Source organism: Hyperoodon ampullatus (genome assembly GCF_949752795.1).
Source record: "Hyperoodon ampullatus genome assembly, chromosome: 2".
NCBI lineage: Eukaryota > Metazoa > Chordata > Mammalia > Artiodactyla > Ziphiidae > Hyperoodon > Hyperoodon ampullatus.
The window spans coordinates 82,540,611-82,553,108 of NC_136915.1; positions in this window are offsets into that span (position 1 = coordinate 82,540,611).

Sequence of the window (12,498 nt, forward strand, 5' to 3'; positions counted from 1 at the left end):
CACAGGGATCTCTTTGGGGTGATGAAACTGTTCTACAATTGTGATTTTTGCACAATTTTATAAACTTTAAAAATGTGCACTTAAAACAGGTTGAATGTAATGTGTATAAATTACACTTAATAAAGCTATTAGAAATAATGTCCATACTACCAAAGCAACCTACAGATTCAGTGCACTCCATATCAAAATTCCAATGGTATTTTTCATAGAACTAATAATCCTAAAATTTCCATGGAACTACAGAAGACCCCCGAATAGCAAAATCAATCTTGAAGAACAAAGCCAGAGACATTACACCCCTGATAGCAAACTACATCATAAAGCTACAGTCATCAAAATAGTGTGGTACTGGCACAAAAGCAGTCATGTAGATCAATGCAACAGAACAGAAAGCCTAGATATAAACCCATGCATAAATATGGTCAGTTAATTTACAACAAAGGAACCAAGAATATACAAATGGGGAAAGAACTGTCTATTCAGTAGGTGGTTTGAGGAAAACTGGACCACTATCTACATCTTACACAAAAATTAACTCAAAATGGATTAAAGACTTGGACATAAGACCTGAAACCATAAAACTCCTAGAAGAAAACATAGGCAGTGAGCCCCTGACAATATTGGCAATATTGGCAATATTTTGGATTTGACAAACCAAAAATAAATTGGACTACATCAAACTAAAAAGCTTCTCTGCAGCAAAGAAAACCATCAACAAAATGAAAATGCAACCTACTGACTGAATGGGAGAAAATATTTGCAAAGCATATATCTGATAAGGGGTTAATATCCAAAATGTATAAAGTCATACAACTCAACAGCAAAAAAAAAATCATTTAAAAATGGGCAGAGGATCTAAAGAGATATTTTTTACAAAGAAGACATACAGATGGCCAGCCAACAGGCACATGGAAAGACGCTCATCACTAATCAGAGAAATGCAAATCAAAACCACAATGTAATACCACCTCATACCTGTCAGAATGGCTGTTATCAAAAAGACAAGTAACAAGTGTAGGCAAGAATGTGGAGAAAAGGGAACCCTTGTGGTGTTTTGGTGGGAATGTAAATTGGTGCAGCCACTATGAAAACAGTACAGCAGTTCCTCAAAAAATTAAAAGTAGAACTACCATATGATCCAGCAAATCCACTTCTATTTATCCCCCAAAATGAAAACACTAATTCAAAAAGATATATTCACCTCTATGTTCATTGTAGCATTATTTACAATAGCCAAAATATGGAAACAACCAAAGTGCCCATTGATGGATGAATGGGTAAAGAAGATGTAGTATATATATTTATGCAATGGAATATTATTCAGCCATGAAAAAGAAGAAAATCTAGCCATTTGTGACAATATGGATGGAACTTGTGAGCATTATGCTAAGTAAAATAAGTCAGAGAAAGACAAATACTGTATGATCTCACTTATAAGTGGAATCTGTTTTTTTAAAAAAGGTCATAGATGGAATCTATTTTAAAAAATAAGCTCATAGGTACAGAGAACAGATTGGTGGTTGCCAGAGGCAGGGTGTTGGGGGTGGGCAAAATGGGTGAGAGGGATTGAAACGTACAAATTTCCAGTTATAAAATATGGAGGGCTTCCCTGGTGGCGCAGTGTTTGAGAGTCCACCTGCCAATGCAGGGGACGCGGGTTCGTGCCCCAGTCCGGGAGGATCCCACATGCTGCAGAGCAGCTGGGCCCGTGAGCCACGGCTGCTGAGCCTGCGCATCCGGAGCCTGTGCTCCACAACGGGAGAGGCCACAGCAGTGAGAGGCCCGCGTACGGCAAAAAAAAAAAAAAAAAAATATATATATATATATGTCATGGAGATGCAATGTAAAGCATGGTGACTATAGTTAATACTGCATTGCATATTTGAAAGAAGAGTAGATCTTGAAAGCTCTCATTACAAAAAAATGTGATATGGTAATGGATGTTAACTATACTTACTGTGATGATCATTTTGCAACATATACAAATATCAAATCATGTTATACACCTGAAACTAATTTTTTTTTTTTTTTTTTGCAGTACGCGGGCCTCTCACTGTTGTGGCCTCTCCCACTGCGGAGCACAGGCTCCAGACGTGCAGGCCCCGTGGGCATGGCTCACAGGCCCAGCCGCTCCGCGGCATGTGGGATCTTCCCAGACCGGGGCACGAACCCGTGTCCCCTGCATCGGCAGGCGGACTCTCAGCCACTGCACCACCAGGGAAGCCCACTAATATAATTTTAAATGTCAATTTTACCTCACATACTACAATTGTATCCCAATAAATTGGACAAACCAGAAGAAATGGACAAATTTTGAGAAACATACACCCTTCCAAAACTGAATCAAAAAGCAATCGACAGTATGAACAGAACAATCACTACTAGTGAAGTTGAATTTGTAACCAAAAAAAACTTGCACCCAACTAAAATCCAGGACCAGACAACTTCACAGGGGAATTCCACCAAACATAAAAAGAAAAGCTAATACCTATCCTCAAACTATTCCAAAAAATTGAAGGAGAGGGAACACTCCCAATTTCATTCTATAAGAGCACCATTACCCTGATGCCAAAACCAAAGATACTAAACAAAAGGAAAATTACAGGCCAGTATCTCTGATGAATATAGATGCAAAAATCCTCAACAAAATATTAGCAAACTAAATCCAACAATATATAAAAAGGATCATATTCCATGATCAAGTGGGATTTATCCCAGAGATGAAAGGATGGTTCAGTATCCACACTCAATCAGTGTGATACACCACATTAACAAAAGGAAGGATAAAAATCACACAGTCATCTCAATAGATGCAGAAAAAGCATCTGACAAAATTCAACATCCATTAATGATAAATTCTCTCATCATAGTTGGTATAGAGAGAACACATCTCAATATAAGAAAGGCCATTTGTGACAAACCCACAGCTAACAGCATACTCAACAGTGAAAAACTAACTTTTCCTCTAAAATCAAGAACAAGACAAGGATACCTGCTCTCACCACTTCTATTTAACACAGTATTGAAAGTCCAACTGACAAGAAAAAGAAATAAAAGGCATCCAGATTGTAAGGGTAGAAGTAAAACTGTCACTGTTTGTAGATGGTGTGATACTATATACAGAAAACCCTAAAGTATCCACCAAAAAACTATTAGAACTAATAAATGAATTCAGTAAAGTTGCAGGATACAAGACTAACATACAGAAATCTGTTACTTTTCTATACACTAATAATGAACTGTCAGAGAATTACAGAAAACAGTTTCATTTACAAGTGTATCAAAAAGAATAAAATACCTATGAATAAACTTAACCAAGGAAGTGAACAACCTATACTCTGGAAACCGTAAGATACTGATGAAGGAAATTGAAGACAATACAAATAAGTAAAAAGATATCCCATGTTCATGGATCGGAAGAATTAATAGTTAAAATCTCCATTCTACCCAAATTAATCTACAAATTTAATGCAATTACCAAAATACCCATGACAGTTTTCACACAACTAGAACAAATAATCCTAAAATTTATATAAAACCACAGAAGACCCCAAATAGCCAAAGTAATTTTGAGAAAAAGGAACAAAGCTGGAAGTATCACACTCCCTGACTGCGGGCTATACTACAATGCTACAGTAGTCAAAACAGTATGGCAGACCTTCAAGATGGCATAGGAGTAAGATGTGGAGATCACCTTCCTCCCCACAAATACATCAGAAATACATCTACATGTGGAACAACTCCTACAGAACACCTACTGAACACTGGAAGAAGACCCCAGACTTCCCAAAAGCCATGTGGCTCACAGGGTCTTGGTGCTCCAGCCAGGTGTCAGGCCTGTGCCTCTGAGTTGGGAAAGCCAAGTTCAGGACATTGGTCCCCCAGAGACCTCCCGGCTCCACATAATTTCAAAGAGCAAAAGCTCTCCCAGAGATCTCCATCTCAACGCTAAGACCCCACTCCACTCAACAACCAGCAACCTACACTGCTGGACACCCTATGCCAAACAACTAGCAAGACAGGAACATAACCCCACCCATTAGCAGAGAGGCTGCCTAAAATCATAAAAAGGTCAGAGATACACACCCAAAACACACCACTGGATTCCGTCCTGCCCACCAGAAAGACGAGATCCAGCCTCATTCACCAGAACACAGGCATCAGTCCCCTCCACCAGGAAGCCTACACAAGCCACTGAACCAACCTTAGCCACTGGGGGCAGACACCAAAAACAACGGGAACAACGAACCTGCAGCCTGTGAAAAGGAGACCCCAAACACAGTAAGTTAAGCAAAATGAGAAGACACAGAAACACAGAGCAGATGAAGGATCAAGGTAAAAATCCACCAGACCAAACAAATGAAGAGGAAATAGGCAATCTACTTGAAAAACAATTCAGAGTAACGATAGTAAAGATGATCCAAAATGTTGGAAACGGAATGGAGGAAATACAAGAAACGTTTAACAAGGACCTAGAAGAACTAAAGAACAAACAAACAATGAACACAATAAATGAAATTTAAAATTCTCTAGAAGGAATCAATAGGATAACTGAGGAAGAATAACGGATAAGAGAGCTGGAAGATAAAATAGTGGAAATAACTACCGCAGAGCACAATAAAGGAAAAAAATGAAAAGAATTGAGGACAGTCTCAAAGACCTCTGGAACAACATTAAATGCACCAACATTCAAATTATAGGGGTTCCAGAAGAAGAAGAGAAAAAGAAAGGGACTGAGAAAATATTTGAAGAGATTATAGTTGAAAACGTCTCTAATATGGGAAATAGTCAAGTCCAGGAAGCACAGAGAGTCCCATACACGATAAGGACGAACACACCAAAACACATATTAATCAAACTATCAAAAATTAAATACAAAGAAAAAATATTAAAAGCAGCAAGGGGAAAAGCAACAAATAACATACAAAGGAATCCCCATAAGGTTAATAGCTGATGTTTCAGCAGAAACTCTGCAAGCCAGAAGGGAGTGGCAGGACATATTTAAAGTGATAAAAGGGAAAAACTAACAACCAAGATTACTATACGCAACAAGGATCTCATTCAGATTCGACACAGAAATTAAAACCTTTACAGATAAGCAAAAGCTAAGAGAATTCAGCACCACCATACCAGCTTTATAACAAATGCTAAAGGAATTTCTCTAGGCAGGAAACACAGAGAAGGAAAAGACCTACAATAACAAACCCAAAACAATTAAGAAAGTGGTAATAGGAACATACATATCTATAATTGCCTTAAATGTAAATGGATTAAATGCTCCAACCAAAAGACATAGACTGGCTGAATGGATACAAAAACAAGACCTGTATATATGCTGTCTACAAGAGACCCACTTCAGACCTAGGGACACACACAGACTGAAAGTGAGGGGATGGAAAAAGATATTCCATGCAAATGGAAATCAAAAGAAAGTTGGAGTAGCAATTCTCATATCAGACAAAATAGACTTTAAAATAAAGACTATTACAAGAGACAAAGAAGGACACTACATAATGATCAAGGGATCAATCCAAGAAGAAGATATAACAATGGTAAATATTTAGGCACCCAACATAAGAGCACCTCAATGCATAAGGCAAATGCTAACAGCCATAAAAGGGGAAATCGGTAGTAACACAATCATAGTAGGGAGCTTTAACACCTCACTTTCACCAATGGACAGATCATCCAAAATGAAAATGAATAAGGAAACACAAGCTTTAAATGATACATTAAACAAGATGGACTTGATATTTATAGGACATTCCATCCAAAAAGAAGAGAATACACTTTCTTCTCAAGTGTTCATGGAACATTCTGCAGGATAGATCATATCTTGGGTCACAAATCAAGCCTTGGTAAATTTAAGAAAATTGAAATCGTATCACGTATCTTTTCCAACCACAACACTATGAGACTAGATATCAATTACAGGAAAAAATCTGTAAAAAATTAAAAACACATGGAGGCTAAACAAAACACTACTTAATAACCAAGAGATCACTGAAGAAATCAAAGAGGAAATCAAAAAATACCTAGAAACAAATGACAATGAAAACACGAGGACCCAAAACCTATGGGATGCAGCAAAAGCAGTTCTAAGAGGGAAGTTTATAGGAATACAATCCTACCTAAAGAAACACCTTACACCTAAAGCAATTAGAGAAGAACAAAAAAAACCCAAAGTTAGCAGAAGGAAAGAAATCATAAAGATCAGATCAGAAATAAATGAAAAAGAAATGAAGGAAACAATAGCAAAAATCAATAAAACTAAAAGCTGGTTCTTTGTGAAGATAAACAAAATTGATAAACCATTAGCCAGACTCATCAAGAAAAAAAAGGGAGAAGACTCAAATCAATAGAATTAGAAATGAAAAAGAAGTAACAACTGACACTGCCGAAAAACAAACGATCATGAGAGATTACTACAAGCAACTATATGCCAATAAAATGGACAACCTGGAAGAAATGGACAAATTCTTAGAAAAGCACAACCTTCCGAGACTGAATCAGGAAGAAATAGAAAATATAAACAGACCAATCACAAACACTGAAATTGAGACTGTGATTAAAAATGTTCCAACAGGGCTTCCCTGGTGGCGCAGTGGTTGAGAGTCTGCCTGCCAATGCAGGGGACACGGGTTCGTGCCCCGGTCTGGGAAGATTCCACATGCCATGGAGCAGCTAGGCCCGTGAGCCATGGCCGCTGGGCCTGTGCATCCGGAGCCTGTGCTCCACAACGGGAGAGGCCACAGCAGTGAGAGGCCTGCATACGACAAAAAAAAAAAAAAAAAAAAATGTTCCAACAAACAAAAGCCCAGGACCAGATGGCTTCACAGGCGAATTCTTTCAAACATTTAGAGAATAGCTAACACCTATCCTTCTCAAACTCTTCCAAAATATAGCAGAGGGAGGAACACTCCCAAACTCATTCTATGAGGCCACCATCACCCTGATACCAAAACCAGACAAAGATGTCACAAAGAAAAAAAAAACTACAGGCCAATATCACTGATGAACATAGATGCAAAAATTCTCAACAAAATAACTAGCAAACAGAATCCAACAGCACATTAAAAGGATCATACAACATGATCAAGTGGGGTTTTTCCCAGGAATGCAAGGATTCTTCAATATACGCAAATCAATCAATGTGATAAACCATCTTAACAAACTGAAGGAGAAAAACCATACGATCATCTCAATAGATGCCGAGAAAGCTTGACAAAATTCAACACCCATTTATGATAAAAACCCTCCAGAAAGTAGGCATAGAGGGAACTTACCTCAACATAATAAAGGCCATATATGACAAACCCACAGCCAGCATCGTCCTCAATGGTGAAAAACTGAAACCATTTCATCTAAGATCAGGAAGAAGACAAGGATGTCCACTCTTGCCACTATTATTCAACATAGCTTTGGAAGTTTTAGTCACAGCAATCAGAAAAGAAAAAGGGAATAAAGGAATAAAAAAATAAATAGAAAATAAAAGGAATCCAAATTGGAGAAGCAGTAAACCTGTCACTGTTTGCAGATGACATGATACTATACCTAGAGAATCCTAAAGATGCTACCAGAAAACTACTAGAGCTAATCAATGAATTTGGTAAAGTAGCAGGATACAAAGTTAATGCACAGAAATCTGTTGCATTCCTATACACTAATGATGAAAAATCTGAAAGAGAAATTAAGGAAACACTCCCATTTACCACTGCAACAAAAAGAATAAAATACGTAGGAGTAAACCTACCTAAGGAGACAAAAGACCTGTATGCAGAAAAACTGTAAGACACTGATGAAAGAAATTGAAGATGACACAAATAGATGGAGAGATGTACAATGTTCTTGGATTGGAAGATTCAACATTGTGAAAATGACTATACTACCCAAAGCAATCCACAGATTCAATGTAATCCCTATCAAACTACCAATGGCATTTTTCACAGAACTAGAACAAAAAATTTCACAATTTGTACAGAAACACAAAAGACCCCAAATAGCCAAAGCAATCTTGAGAAAGAAAAAAGGAGCTGGAGGAATCAGGCTCCCTGACTTCAGACCACACTACAAAGCTACAGTAATCAAGACAGTATGGTACTGGCACAGAAGCAGAAATATAGATCAATGGAACAGGATAGAAAGCCCAGAGATAAACCCACGCACATACGGTCACCTTATTTTTGATAAAGGAGGCAAGAATATACAATAAAGAAAAGAGAGCCTCTTCAGTAAGTGGTGCTGGAAAAACTGGACAGCTACATATAAAAGAATGAAATTAGAACACTCCCTAACACCATACACAAAAATAAACTCAAAATGGATTAAAGACCTAAATGTAAGGCCAGACATTATAAAACTCTTAGAGGAAAACATAGGCACGACACTCTACGACCTAAATCACAGCAAGATCCTTTTTGACCCACCTCCTAGAGAAATGGAAATAAAAACAAAAACAAGTGGGACCTAATGAAACTTCAAAGGTTTTGCACAGCAAAGGAAACCATAAACAAGACCAAAAGACAACCCTCAGAATGGGAGAAAATATTTGCAAATGAAGCAACTGACAAAGGATTAATCTCCAAAATTTACATGCAGCTTAATATTAAGAAAACAACCCGGGCCTCCCTGGTGGCGCAGTGGTTGAGAGTCCGCCTGCCGATGCAGGGGATACGGGTTCGTGCCCCGGTCTGGGAGGATCCCATATGCCGCGGAGCGGCTGGGCCCGTGAGCCATGGCTGCTGAGCCTGCGCATCCGGAGCCTGTGCTCCGCAACGGGAGAGGCCACAACAGTGAGAGGCCCGCATACCACAAAAAAAAAAAAAAAAAAAAAAAAAAAAAAAAAAAAAAAAGAAAACAACCCAATCCAAAAATGGGCAGAAGACCTAAATAGACATTTCTGCAAAGAAGATATACAGATTGCCAACAAACACAAGAAAGGATGCTCAACATCCCTAATCATTAGAGAAATGCAAATCAAAACTACAATGAGGTATCACCTCATAACGGCCATCATCAAAAAGTCTGCAAACAGGGCTTCCCTGGTGGCGCAGTGTTTGAGAGTCTCCCTGCTGATGCAGGGGACACAGGTTCATGCCCCGGTCCAGGAAGATCCTACATGCCACAGAGTGGTGGGGTCCGTGAGCCATGGCCACTGAGCCTGTGCGTCCGGAGCCTGTGCTCCGCGACAGGAGAGGCCACAACAGTGAGAGGCCCGCGTACCACAAAAAAAAAAAAAAAAAAAAAAAAAAAATCTGCAAACAATAAGTGCTGGAGAGGGTGTGGAGAAAAGGGAACCTCTTGCACTGTTGGTGGGAGTGTAAATTGATACAGCACTATGGAGAACAGTATGGAAGTTCCTTAAAAAGCTAAAAACAGAACTACCATATGACCCAGCAATCCCACTACTGGGCATATACCCTGAGAAAACCATAACTCAAAAAGAGTCATGTACCACCGTGTTCACTGCAGCTCTATTTACAGTAGCCAGGACATGGAAGCAACCTAAGTGTCCATCGACAGATGAATGGCTAAAGAAGATGTGGCACATATATACAATGGAATATTACTCAGCCATAAAAAGAAATGAGATTGAGTTATCTGTAGTGAGGTGGGATGGACCTAGAGTCTGTCATACAGAGTGAAGTAAGAAAGAGAAAAACAAATACCATATGCTAACACATATATATGGAATCTTAAAGGTTCTGAAGTACCTAGGGGCAGCACAGGAATAAAGATGCAGACGTAGAGAATGGACTTGAGGACACGGGTAGTGGGAAGGGTCAACTGAGAGGAAGTAAGAGAGTGGCATGGACATATGTACACTACCAAATGTAAACTAGATAGCTAGTGGGAAACAGCCGCATGGCACAGGGGCATTAGCTTGGTGCTTTGTGTCCACCTGGAGGGGTGGATAGGGAGGGTGGGAGGGAGACACAGGGAGGAGATATGGGAATATATGTATATGTATAGCTGATTCACTTTGTTATAAAGCAGAAGCTAACACACCATCGTAAAGCAATTATACTCCAATAAAGACGTTAAAAAAGAAAAACACAGTATGGTACTGGCACAGAAACAGACACATAGATCAAGGGAACAGCATAGAGATCCCAGGAATAAACCTACGTACCTATGTTCAATTAATCTACAACAAAGGAGGCAAGAATATACAATGGAGAAAAGACAATGTCTTCAGTAAGTGGTGCTGGGAGAACTGGACAGCTACATGTAAAAGAATGAAATTAGAACATTTTCTCACACCATATACAAAAATAAGCTTAACATGGGTTAAAGTCCTAAATGTAAGACCTGAAACCATAAAGCTCCTAGAAGAAATCACAGGTAGACACTCTGACATAAATCATAGCAATTTTTTTTGGATGTGTCTCATAAGGCAAAGGAAACAAAAGCAAAAATAAACAAATGGGACCTAATTAAACTTAAAAGCTTTGGCACAACAAAGGAAACGATCAACAAAATGAAAAGACAACCTACTGAATGGGAGAAAATATTTGCAAATCAAATATCAGATATGGGGTTAATATCCAAAATATATTAAGTCATCATACAGCTCAGTAGCAAAAAAAAAGAAAAAAGAAAAAATTATTTTAAAATGGGCAGAGGATCTGAAGAGACATTTTTACAGAGACATACAGATGGCCGACAGGCACATGAAAGGATACTCAACGTCATTAATAATCAGAGAAATGCAAACCAAAACCACAATAAGGTATCACCTCACACCTGTCAGAATGGCTATCATCAAAAAGTCTACAAATAACAAATGTTGGTGAGGATGTTGAGAAAAGGGAACCCTAGTACATTGTTGGTGGGAATGTAAATTGATGCAGCTGCTATGGAAAACAGTGTGAAGGTTTCCTAAAAAACTGAAAATAGAAATGCCATATGATCCTGTAATTCCACTCCTGAGTATATATCCGAGGAGAATGAAAACACTAATTTGAAAAGATACACGCACCCCAATGTTCACAGGAGCATTATTTACAATAGCCAAGCAACCTAAGTGTTCATCAACAGACGAACGCATATAAAAGATATGGTGTTTATATATACAATGGAACATTACTCATCCATAAAATAGAATGAAATTCTTCAATTTGCAACAAAGTGGATGGACCTATAAAGTATTATGCTTAGTGAAATAAGTCAGAGAAATACAAATACTGTATGTTATCACTTACATGTGGAATCTAAAAAATAAAACAAATGTATTTAACAAAAGAGAAACAGACCCACAGATATAGAGAACAAACTAGTGGTTACCAGTGGGGAGAGGGAAGGCAGGAGGGGCAAGGTAAGGGCAGGGGATTAACTGGTACAAACTACTACTATGTATAAAATAAGCTACAAGGACATATTGTACAGCACAGGGAAATATAGCCATTATTTTATAATAACTTTAAATGGAGTATAATTAATCTGTAAAAATATTGAATCACTATGTTGTACACCTGAAACCAATATTGTAAATAAACTACAATTAAAAATAAAGTGAATTAACATTTCACATTACTAAATAATTTGCTCTCTATTATTTATGAGAACTTATACTCTGCAAAATAATCAATTATGACTCCACTGGAATACTATGGTTTATGAACACATTTTCCTATGCATTTAAACACAACTACACTATTTTTATAAGTGCGTTAACTCAAACCTCAAATTGCAAAACATCATATATACCTCAATTTTTTAAATTAATAAATATTTTAAAAATCATAGATGACAGGGCCCCTCCCTCTGACCTATTAGTGACAACTCTCCAGGATAAAGAGGGGAAGAAGCTGCAGTATCCCACTGCTCCCCTCCCTGTGCCCAGAAACATCTCTTTAGTTATCTCCCACACCCTGCAGGTCTAGGACCTCAGGTGAAGGGCCAGTAGCTCACTAGAAACATTAGGAAGCCAAATGGACTGATGCCCAAGTGGACCACTACTGCTTCTGCCAAAAGGTCGCTGCGGGGCCAGCAGCTTTTCTGGGTGCTGCATCTGCCTCCCTCACACTCCTGCCAGGTTTATGTTAACTTGGGAGGACTTGAGCGGACTTCAGTTTAGCTCAGAGAACTGTGCTAGATCTTGATTTCTAAATGTCATTAAAGGAACTAAATGTCATAAAAGAAACCAGAGATCCTTGGGAAAATAGCTAGTTCTAGGGCTGGGGCAGAGAAAATACAAGATAAGTCTGGAGCACCTTATAGTACCATAAGGTTAAGCAACTGCTCAAAAACCAAATGAACTATGTTAAAGGGACACAGGAACCAACCTGAAAGCACCCACTGGCCAAGGCCGTGACAATTTCAGCAATAAAATAAATAACAATATAGTACAGAATTATGACCCTAAGTATAAAATAAATACACATACTGATATAAGTGATTGAAAAATAAATGAGGTAGAAGAGACACATCTTCCTTACAGAAGCACTCCAAGTGATATATGTAGAGCCCTTCTGCACTACCCAGAGAGGGATCCAT